This window comes from Egretta garzetta, unplaced genomic scaffold, assembly GCF_000687185.1.
Source record: "Egretta garzetta isolate BGI_Z169 unplaced genomic scaffold, ASM68718v1 scaffold235, whole genome shotgun sequence".
Taxonomy (NCBI): domain Eukaryota; kingdom Metazoa; phylum Chordata; class Aves; order Pelecaniformes; family Ardeidae; genus Egretta; species Egretta garzetta.
This window is the reverse complement of record NW_009259792.1, coordinates 1,490,605-1,501,089: the sequence shown is the minus strand read 5'-3', so window position 1 is coordinate 1,501,089 and position 10,485 is coordinate 1,490,605.

Sequence of the window (10,485 nt, the reverse complement as noted above, 5' to 3'; positions counted from 1 at the left end):
GGGAGGAGGTGACAGCTTTAGCTAAACATTGTCCATAGGAATCTCAAGCAGCTCACTGAAGCAAAACATCAGGAGAGATTCATCACCCATGTAATCACACCTGCCCATTACTCTTGCCCTCCTGCCTGCCACTGTTTAACTGAAATCACCGTACCGCACAAAATGCACAACCAAAATAGCTCAACCCTGGCTGAACCAAAAGCACAGTGATTCCCCTAATAACAGGATATATTCTGGCAACTACGGGTTAGGTGTCTACAGGTGGGCTGTGTTTAGGTCCCCATTATAGTCAATGGAAACCCAGTCGACGTCATCAGTGCAGGCAAGAGGCCAATTCAGTTCACCTGAAAGTCGAGACCTGTGTTTGGTCATTGGACTTGCTCTCTAGAGCCCTGACTGCATTTACTAGGGCTGAGTGTAGTTATCTGTGTCAAGTACTCTGAGCTATGTTGTCTGGCCTCCGTCCGCCTTTCCAAAGAGTAAGGGGCCTCACATGGGTCCTGACTCAGATGTGCCACCCCCACGGTGATTTCTTAGGTAGCCCAAGGCATCTGTAATGGCACTAGAGACTTAATTTTAGGCAAGCAAATTGAGCCTTGAATCACTATTGACTGTAATGGAAGCTTAAACAGCTAGCTTAAATGTAAACATTTGCATTGTAGATAACTAAATGTAGGTGTCTGACCCTGGAACACAGCTCTCCCCCAAGCTGTCATTTATCCAAGGGAAATAACACGTATATGTAGTTATTGTTTACTTATATTAGATACACAAATTGGAGTATTATGTTGCTTGCAGAAAATTTGCAGGTTTCCGAATCCTTTGTATCCTTAACAAAAATACATCTGGGGTCATTTTGTCATGGAGAGCAGGTGGGATCCTCAGGTTAACCATTTCCAAGTGACATGTTTATGTTATTATGGAGTCCTGTCATAAGCCTTTGAAAGATAAGGGTGAATTAATCAGCACACTGAGCTTTCCTTTGCAGAGGAAACAGAAGCAGAGAACATTGCTTCTTTTGGGGTTGCATATTAATATAATGAAAGTTTCCAGAATCAGTCCATTCAAAACAGTAATTTCTTGAAATATAGGAATAGTGCCAGGAATTTGCATCAAATTACTCCTGGACTGTAGAATAAATAACATCAGCCACAGGTTGCTAAGGATTTAATTTCCTCAATGTCCTGAAACAAATTCATGTTATTTGACCGTGCAGAGCAGGTAGAATGCTGAGCTTATGGTTCCCCAAAACTTTTTATCCCTTAATGTGGGTTCCCAGTGGTGGTAATCTGTGTACATTAGATATGAGATACAAATGTATCAGAGCAGCTTTTTTTTTCTCTGAATAAATGTTTAAATATTTAGGGCCAAATTCCATTGCTAAACATATGAACACAGCTCTCTTTGAGTTCATTGGAGTTGTGCGTGTGTATCTAAGAGCAGAACTTGGCCCTTATGTTTTAGATTTTAGCACTAAGCTTCCAGTGTAAAATAACGTGTGATCTGTAATACACAGGAAAGCGCTAAGACCTAGTTTTAAAGGAAGGGCAAAATTACACGTTTCTGTCTTTCTTTTGGATAAGAAGCACTGCCTTCAGCAGAGCTCCCGAGAATATTCTTACCTCTTCTCTAGACAGTCTTCCTTTTGTATAAGGTGCTGCGCTGGCAGCTTTGATCATTTCTGTAGCTGGGAAACAGAGTAGGATACTTTTTTATTTCTTTGCTACTTCTCTTCAATTTGCATTCTGCCAGTTCCGACTTAGCATCATGACGGAAAATACAGAAGCATTTTAAAATACCCTTAGACTAATGAATTAGATACATTTTTGAAATTACAAACAAGTTAAGGTGTTGATTTTAAACTATAGGTGATGTGTTCAGATCAGGCAGGATCAGCTAAAGCATTTTTACTGGGAATTGCTACAGAGGGCAATACAGAACTCTTGAATCTGGAGACATCCTTTCCCTATTCTTGCTATCTTTTTTTTATCCTTCTGTTACAAAGTATTTGTAAATTATCTAGATTCTTGAGTGCCCATTTTCTTTGTAAGGCTTACATTCACCTAACGTCCAGGACCAGGAAAGACAAAGAACGACTGCATGGTACTTGTGCAATCTTGTGTGAATGCCCTAGGACACGCAGTCTGATAGAAACCTGTACCAATGCCAAAAAAAACCCAAAGAGACAATGCTAAAGAAAAAAAGATCCCCTGAATATAAGTGGAGTGATGGACCACGCTGAAATTTCTCCAGGGTTTCAAAACTCCTCAAAAATTACTTTCTCCCATCTAATATAGCTCTGGAGTTTCTCATTATCAAAAAAATACCGTGAGTTATCAACTCTATGAGCGTACCGAACAGTTCATATATTTTAGTGGGGTTTGTGAAAGTCAGGTTGTTGCTGGGGATTAAAGTTTTTGAGGGATGGAAGGCTTTTGGAAGATTTCTTACGAAGTTCACTGTCTACTTCAGATTCTTTTTCTGTGGTAATATGCTAATGCTAATGGCATCCAGCACAGTAGAGAAAGATCTTGTGAGTTTTAAAGTTTTACAGATGCAGTTTTAAGTGAGAGTGAGCTGCTAGCTTCTGTCAGTCTTTTTAAAATCCTGCACAGACAGATAGACAGACAGATTCAACATTAATCCTTCTAAAAATATTGTTCCATTTGTGGCCAAAATAATATTTGATGGCATTCATTGCAAAGGTCAACTAGAAGTTCTTCTGTACAAAATAGCATCATTTGAAAATAACTTCTGCTTCAGCTTCCTTCCTCATATACTAACGTACTCTTTGCACAACTGCAACAATAAATACCATAAGAAAAGAAAACTTTATTACAATACACTTCTTTCATGATGCTTCCATGGACTTGGTCAATTATTAACGAACATCTAAGAAGTGGAGATACTAGTAGAGGTCTGGTCTGCTTTGGCAAAGTAGTTTCTTACACTTGTTCACGTAATAGCACAGAAGAGCACATAGCATATCAAGCGGCTGCAAGATTCAGCGTTATGCAGCTTCATGTGATGAGAGTATTGATCACCTGCTTATGAGTATTTTCTTCCACTAACTGTTATAGCAAAGTCAACTTTTCTTTAGACTGCATATTAAAAACCATCCAGTTTCCACGATTGGCTTGTGGCCTTGCATGCCATATTTATGTAGATGATAAGTGACCATGCATTAAAAACCCTGCTCATCATCTGACATCCTGCAAGTGTACGTCAGCATAGAAAGTTACAGTCCATGCTGACGCCGCAGACTTTGCGCTATCCCAGGTTTACTGAATTGGGCCTTTTATAGCATCGATATTTCAGTAGGTATGCACCTACCCCAGACAAATGACGTGGTTTTGACAACCGTTGTCAAAATGCCTACCCACTCTCCACCCATCTTGGAATAGTGTTGAAAACACCTGCTTTTGCAGTGTGGACAAGGTCAGTCGAGTTCAACACCTATTGTAACGAATTCTTATACACACGCCGAGCCAACTCCTATGCAGGCAAGTTGTCCCATGAGCCCTTGACAGGCATGATTTGCTACGGTGAGCAATGAATTTACCTGACCTTGTCCACACCAGTGAGGCAACCATTCCTACTACTACTTGAGTGGATCTGAGGGTGCAAAACTCTTTTTGACACCCCTCATCAAAACCAGATCATTTTTCTAGAGAAGACAAAGCCCCAGTGACATTACGTGGCATATGTGCTGAACTACAATGGGGTGAGTTAAGGCCATGGGCTCATCACTCAGAAAGGCACTTGTTTTAAATTCAGAACGCTTTCACAGGTAGAAAAGTATTTACTAAAGGTTGTACTGATAATTTCACATATGATAGTTTAAAGAAAATAAGCACGCATGTGGCATGCATCTGTTAAATTAGGCAAACTTCATAAATAACAGCCCAGTTCTCCTCTCACACTCGTGCAAATCAAGAGGGGTACCACTGAAAGCCACCGAGTTACTTGTACATGAAAACCACTAATATTTCTGAAAACGTGATATGCAGACACTTAATAAAGTTCCTTCTTCTCACTTAATTTTCATGATTGCCTTAAACAGTTATGTCCCTATTGCACCCAGAGCATAAAATGGGGAGAGGAAGGGGAGCAGGGAAGGAGCGAAGTGATAGGAGTACAGGATGGGCAGCCAGGAGAAGAAAATTGCCTGTCCCATTCTCATTTACTCTGAGATACAGAGCAAACAGCTTGCAGACTTAATAAACATTTTGGACATACTGAGAGCTCTCTGTTTATTTCAGATGTGTAAAACGCCATAACTTGCCAGTAAATCTAGCTAGGCATGCAAGTGCGTGCATGAAAATAACATATTAGTTACAAGAATTATAATTGTCTTATGATTAGCTTTTCTTGCCTGAGTGAGAGTGAATGTGCCATAATCTAGCAAGAATCTCATGATAAGTAATGTCAGAAATGGCTTTTTTTTTTTTCCTGGAGCTGCCGACTGTCTATTTTAGACATAACATCACCCTTTACTGTAGCCTTCCACATAAAAGCAACACGAACAGTAACGTCTCTAAGCAAGCATGAATGATTGGCTTGCAGATTCTTTACCAAAAAGGGAGTTTATTTACTCCACACAGGTCATAAATTTCCTTAGAAAAACTATCAGCGGTAATCTACATGTGGTGTTTAGTAAATAGAGCTTTCCTCTGATTCCCTCAGTCCATGTTCTCCAATTGTCAAAAACAGTGGAAGACGGTCTTCTTGTGACTAAAAATATGAAATATTCTAGCTCTTTAAAGTGGAGTGGAAACAAAGAGCTGAAAGACTTCACATGTTCTTCAGCAAGACGGGCATTTAGACATGGAAATGTGAAAGCATAAGGAGAGCAACCCAAAGTAGCAAGTTACCCAAAGGCTTGCCTCTGCTTCTCTTACGTGAAGCAGCACCTTATTCCGTGAAGGCTCCCATTGAAATCAGTGGAACTGCAGACAGAATAAGGCTTTTCTTTCTTACCAAGGGGGAAAAAAAAAAAAAGGGTGGGATCTGCCTTTTCATGTATCGGGCTTTTATCTGCTCAAAAATCACGCTAACCTCAGGGTGCCAAGCACAGTGTGTTTGAAAGCATTCCAAGGATGGGAAGAGCTGCTCTATCTCCTCTACTACAAAGGGAAGCTTGGTAGTAATGAGAGCTGCCATGGTCTTCCAAGAAAGTTTTTGCATCTGCTTTGCCCCCTCTGAAGACCTCTTACTTGTTCCTCCTGGATACTTCCAGGTTATATCTTTCTTCTTATGCTTAAATTAGAAAAACATTTGAGTGACTGACTTCACAATGAGTTTTGCCATGGAAGGACAGAAGGATTTCTCCCTTGCTTTTCACTATGTATGCATTTAATAAATTATCTAAATATTTATAAGATAAACTAGAATAACAGGTTTCAGTAATACATCACATAAGCTCCTAATATCATAATACTCCTAATATCCCAAGGTCAGAGAATCCTATTCACATTTGTATGTCTAGCGTTAATGGTGAAGATTTTAATTACTTGCATTCCTTCTAGGGCCTGACCAACATTAGAAACTAATAGTTTAAAACTTTTATCATACTTATCATAACTGAATTATGAAGTGTGTTAGGAAAGAAATGTCCAGAATTTGTATATGACTTTTTTTTCTTTTCTATCCCTCCAAAACAAGACTATTTAAAAAAAATCTGTAGAGAATTTTGACTTCTGAACTGAGCATATAAGCCAGATTTCAGGCTGGAAGGAATTTTTATGGTTGAATTATAGACTTCTAAAAGACACAATTTAAAACCGAACTGCTGACAGTCATTCTGATCATATTTTATAAGCTACTATTAAGTAGGATGAGACCTTAAAGGAGGAATAGATCCCGTATCTATCTGCTGACTCTAGGGTTTCTTATCCTTTCCTCTAAAACATCTAGTGCAGCCTACTGTCAGACTAGGCTGACTACAGATCCAATCCAGTCTAGCAAGCCCGGTGCTGCTACGGAGGCTTTGCAAAATTTAGCTGCCAACTACTCCATCTGTACTGAGCACGCGCAAGAAAAACCTCAACAATTTTCAGCAACTTCTAACTTGGCCAAGTTCGGGTGGATCCTTTTGGTCAAGGGCAACAAAAGGAACTTACCTGATTTTTCCTCCTTGTTCTTCTCCTTCTCAGTAAAATTTCCCATCCAGGCTCTGAAATAGATATTAGGATGATTCTAAGAAATTTTAAACTGTTGTGAAACAATGTGTTTTCTCTTAATGCTGATCTTAGAAGCAGCAGAAGTATTTCTGCTGGAAGTTTCCAAAAAATTCAGCTTGAGGCAGACTCAGGATTGAAAAGCTCATCCTGAACAGTTAAAAATTGGCAACGTTATGTGAGTGAAAACAAGGTCTTATACTGGAAAGTGGTAGACAAGCTTAACTGCAGATACTGCTGGCAGCTTCACCTATAATATTTTTTCTGCCAGATATTTGTCTTTTATTACTAGAGAGAATCATTCTTGTGATGTCTAATGTTTTGTCGTCTGCTCTTATGGCTTGTTTCTGGACTGATGTTGTTGTCTCCTGTGACTTGGCTGCCAATTCCACAACTGTCGACTACGGGATTGATCCTGTGTTCTGCTCCACACACTCAAGGTGTTAAGACCACACCTAATTTGGGGAACACATATGTTATGCTAAAATCTGCCCAGGATGCTCAGTGTTTTCAGGGTTACATTATGTCATGCTGTAAATATGATTATGTTCCTGGTGCTCTGGTCTGGCCTGACTATGCTTAGTTCATCATTTGAGTGAATTTTCAGGAAAGAAAGGACAAAAATAGACTTAATTTTTCTAGTTCCTCAAAGAGTTGGTTTGCTATGGCCATTATGTTTACTCTACGTCTGCCATTACCATACGCTTTCCTCTTCTATTACACTCCTGTAGACCGCACCGCCTCTTTCAGTGTTGCAAGTTTTCATCCTCTCTAGAACAAGTCTACCACTACTTGGTGGTTTTCAATTGCTCCAGCTTCAAGATTCGTCTTATTAACAAAGAATCTGCTTAAGAATTATTCCTACCATTCATGCTATTGAGAATGGATTTACAATGGGAATCCTCACCATTGCAACACTGAGATGGTAAACACAAGAATCTGGTGGTGTGCCTGTGGCTGGGAGCATTAAAAACCACCTCTCCCACTCGAGACTGACTTACATCTTGTTGCATCTTCCGTGTGAGCTTTATGGAGCTTGTATCTGACCAGAGTGCACTTCATTAGTCTCTTAAAAACCAGCATGCAAAATGTAGGGACTCTGCAAGGTTCCAAATGTATAAACCCTTTTTAATTACAAACAGTTCTACCACCCACTTTCCCCATAGTTAGGCAAGGGAACCAGTTTTCATTGAGGTCAACAGAAAAAATAACCGTGAAGTTTCTGTCTCATGCTGGTTTTATATACGCTGGAAGAAGGGGGAAAAAAAAAAAAAGAAAATCGAAGCTCTCGTATTTTAGCCTTTATACCTCTGAAACAGTGTGCTGATTTTATCCGAAATCATTCAAGGAAAATAAAAATTACTTTTTCCTCATTCTGAAATTAATTATGCAGAAGTTGGGAAGAGGATTAATGGAAAGGGACAAAGTCAATCTTGCCATGAAAAAACCAGTTTGCCCCTAACTATGGGGACCCTAACAACTTTCTCCACTTAATTTTGCATATTTGCAAACAACAACAACAACAAGAAGAATATAATTTACTTCAAAAAGGCCAAACATTTTTCTAATCGTACTACCCATTCAGGATTTTACTGCCAGAAAACACAGGCCATACTTTCAAACGCTGTTGTAAGATGACAAGGAGGCCCACGGTTCTTTCCTTCGCAATGATTGCATTTGCTGCTTTAAACCTCATTGAAATACAGGCAGTTCCAACGGGGCATAAGAGGGTGCAGACAGGGAGGGAAGAGGGAGAACCCTACGGTAGGACTGAGACCTAGGCTTCAGTCCATCCTTATTAGAGAAGCAGAAAATAAATGGTTTAGGAAAAAAAAATCAGAAGCAGGAACTATTTACTTTGCTGTTTGAATAACGTGCGTTTCACTGCGTACCATGGCAAAGCCGACAATTTTTTAGTCGTGACACAGCAGGTTTCTTCCCAGCTTTTAGAATTTTGCTCCTGGTATTGCTGGTATGTTTTACTGATACAGAGCCCTGCTCATCTTTGGACTTCTGAGACTTTAACGCATATTTTTTATATCTCACAAGGTATACGGTAATAGTTAGCAGCCCATTTTATGCTGAAGGAAAACTTGCTCAAAGGTTTGTCCAAGGTCACAGAGCAAGTCAGCATCAAATCCTGAGACAGAACACAAGAGTCTCAGCTCCCGGTCCTCCCTTTTTACTGAAAATACTGGGGGGAAAAAGTCATATTCTCAAGATTGCCTTTTTACGTAATCGCTTTCTAGCCTGTCTTTCAAACTTTTACGCTTATCTTTGTATCGGGGACTATATAAACGCTAAAACCCGGTGCATGGTGCTGAAATATTAAATGCTTGCAACTCATTTTGGGACACAAAGAATCTTCTTTTATCTGGGCCATAAATCAGTGGGGCAGGGACGCAGTAGTTAAACAAACCATACCAGTCCATAGCCGGACTATGAATGCTGGAGTTACAGAACTCATTACCACATGCCTACTTAACAGACCAAATAACCTGCAAATCTAGAGTTACTGTTTGTCATACTTAAGAAAAAAGCAAAGAATAGCTGGGCAAACAGTCAATTTACAACCAAAGCGAAAGTAAAGCGCTGCCAAGAGACGCTGGAGCTTATCTTGCCCCTACTGAATTGAATGGAAATTTGGGCAAAACTTTCTTTAGCACTGAGCTTACTGAAGTTCACAAACCTTGGCTCGATGCACATTTTCACGAGCGAATAAAAAACTTTGGGAAGGTAGGTTTTGGAAAGAGAATATTGGCAAGTCCTTAACTATAGTAATAATTGCTGACACGGCTGTAGCCGCTAAAAATACCCAATACAATAACAAACCCAGCAAACCCATTCATTTATTCCCGATTCACAAAGGCTATTTACATATAGAGAGAAGCTCAAAATAAATTCTGTATTCACTGTACTTCCAGCACATTCCAGCTCAACAAACTGGCATTGAAACTGTTTATTTAGGGACCATCATCCAGGTTAGAATCTTTCAAATTTGAGAATTATTTTTCACCGTGAGCATAGGATGCTTACAACAGGAGCACGCTGGGCCTGTGTTTTATAAATGTAACAGTAAACAAACTCGGTGCTCCTTAAAATGTTACCTTTCTGTCCCAAAGCAATCTAATTATGGCTGTATTTACAGCAGAGTTTCAAGTAAAAAAGCTAAAAGGCAATCAAAATTGCAGCAAACGTAGCCGGACTAATGAAAATCTTATTTTATAAAGTGGACCTGAAGGTGTTTGTTGCGACATAATTTGCCGTGCAAGCACATTTTTTCAGTAACCTCCTACAATTCTCTAACATCTTAAAATATGACCCATTTTGCAACCAGTGCTAAAATTCCGAGAAGTTCTGAAATAAAACCCGAGGAAAGCCAAGCAGCAGGGTTGCTCTCCGTTTCAGCCAAATCCAAGCCAACGTTCCAGATTATATATATCATAACATAAATTACTATTTCTGAAAAATCCCGTCCAGCTTTTATGCAGGTCCATAAACATTACTGGTACTTTTATTAATTTGTCCATAACCATTTAAATAGAATTCTAGTGCTGTGATCTGTTCCAGGCTGTAGTAAGTTCCTGTTAAATGTGTAAATGTTCAGCAGAGAGATATTTTTGCACGGAGACTGAAAATCAGCTGTGCCAGATACCTGAAACTTTGTTAGGGCGTTCAGTGGAAAATTTTATTTCGACATTATAAATAACCGTGGACTATTTTAAGTGACCTTACACTAGTAGCTTCCAATAACTTAGTTTAGTTTACCCTAATTAACTTTTTGGTTTATTTTAGTAGGAAGAGAGGCGACTGCGAAACTTTTAGTGTGACTAATTAAAAGTGGAAATGAATCTTCTTGTTTGAAATAAATCGTGATCGTCAGGCTTACATAGTATTTGGGTATTAGACAACCTCTTGCCTTCTTCCGAGCACCTTTGGAATGGCTCTAATGGAATGCGTTTCCCCTCCAGCTAAAGAGGGGGGGAAAGCCAAAATAATCTATGGTCATAAACATTTTACCGAAATAATTATGAAAAAAAAAATGTATTTTTTGTATTGCAACTATAGCAAAGCAGAGCTGCTGACCACACCGCGTCCTTACAGGTGGCGAATCACGGTCCTTTGGAAATGCCTGTGGCCACTTTGGGGGAAAAGCAGGTCCCTGTGGTTGTCGGCGAAGCGGGGCGAGCTCAGGAGGGGTTTGCGGCGTTATCCACAGCCATCGCGTTTTCGCAAACGGGATAGAAAACTTCCGCAGCCCCCCCCCGCTGGGCCGGGAAAAGGCGGGGGGTGGGGGGGGGGAGGA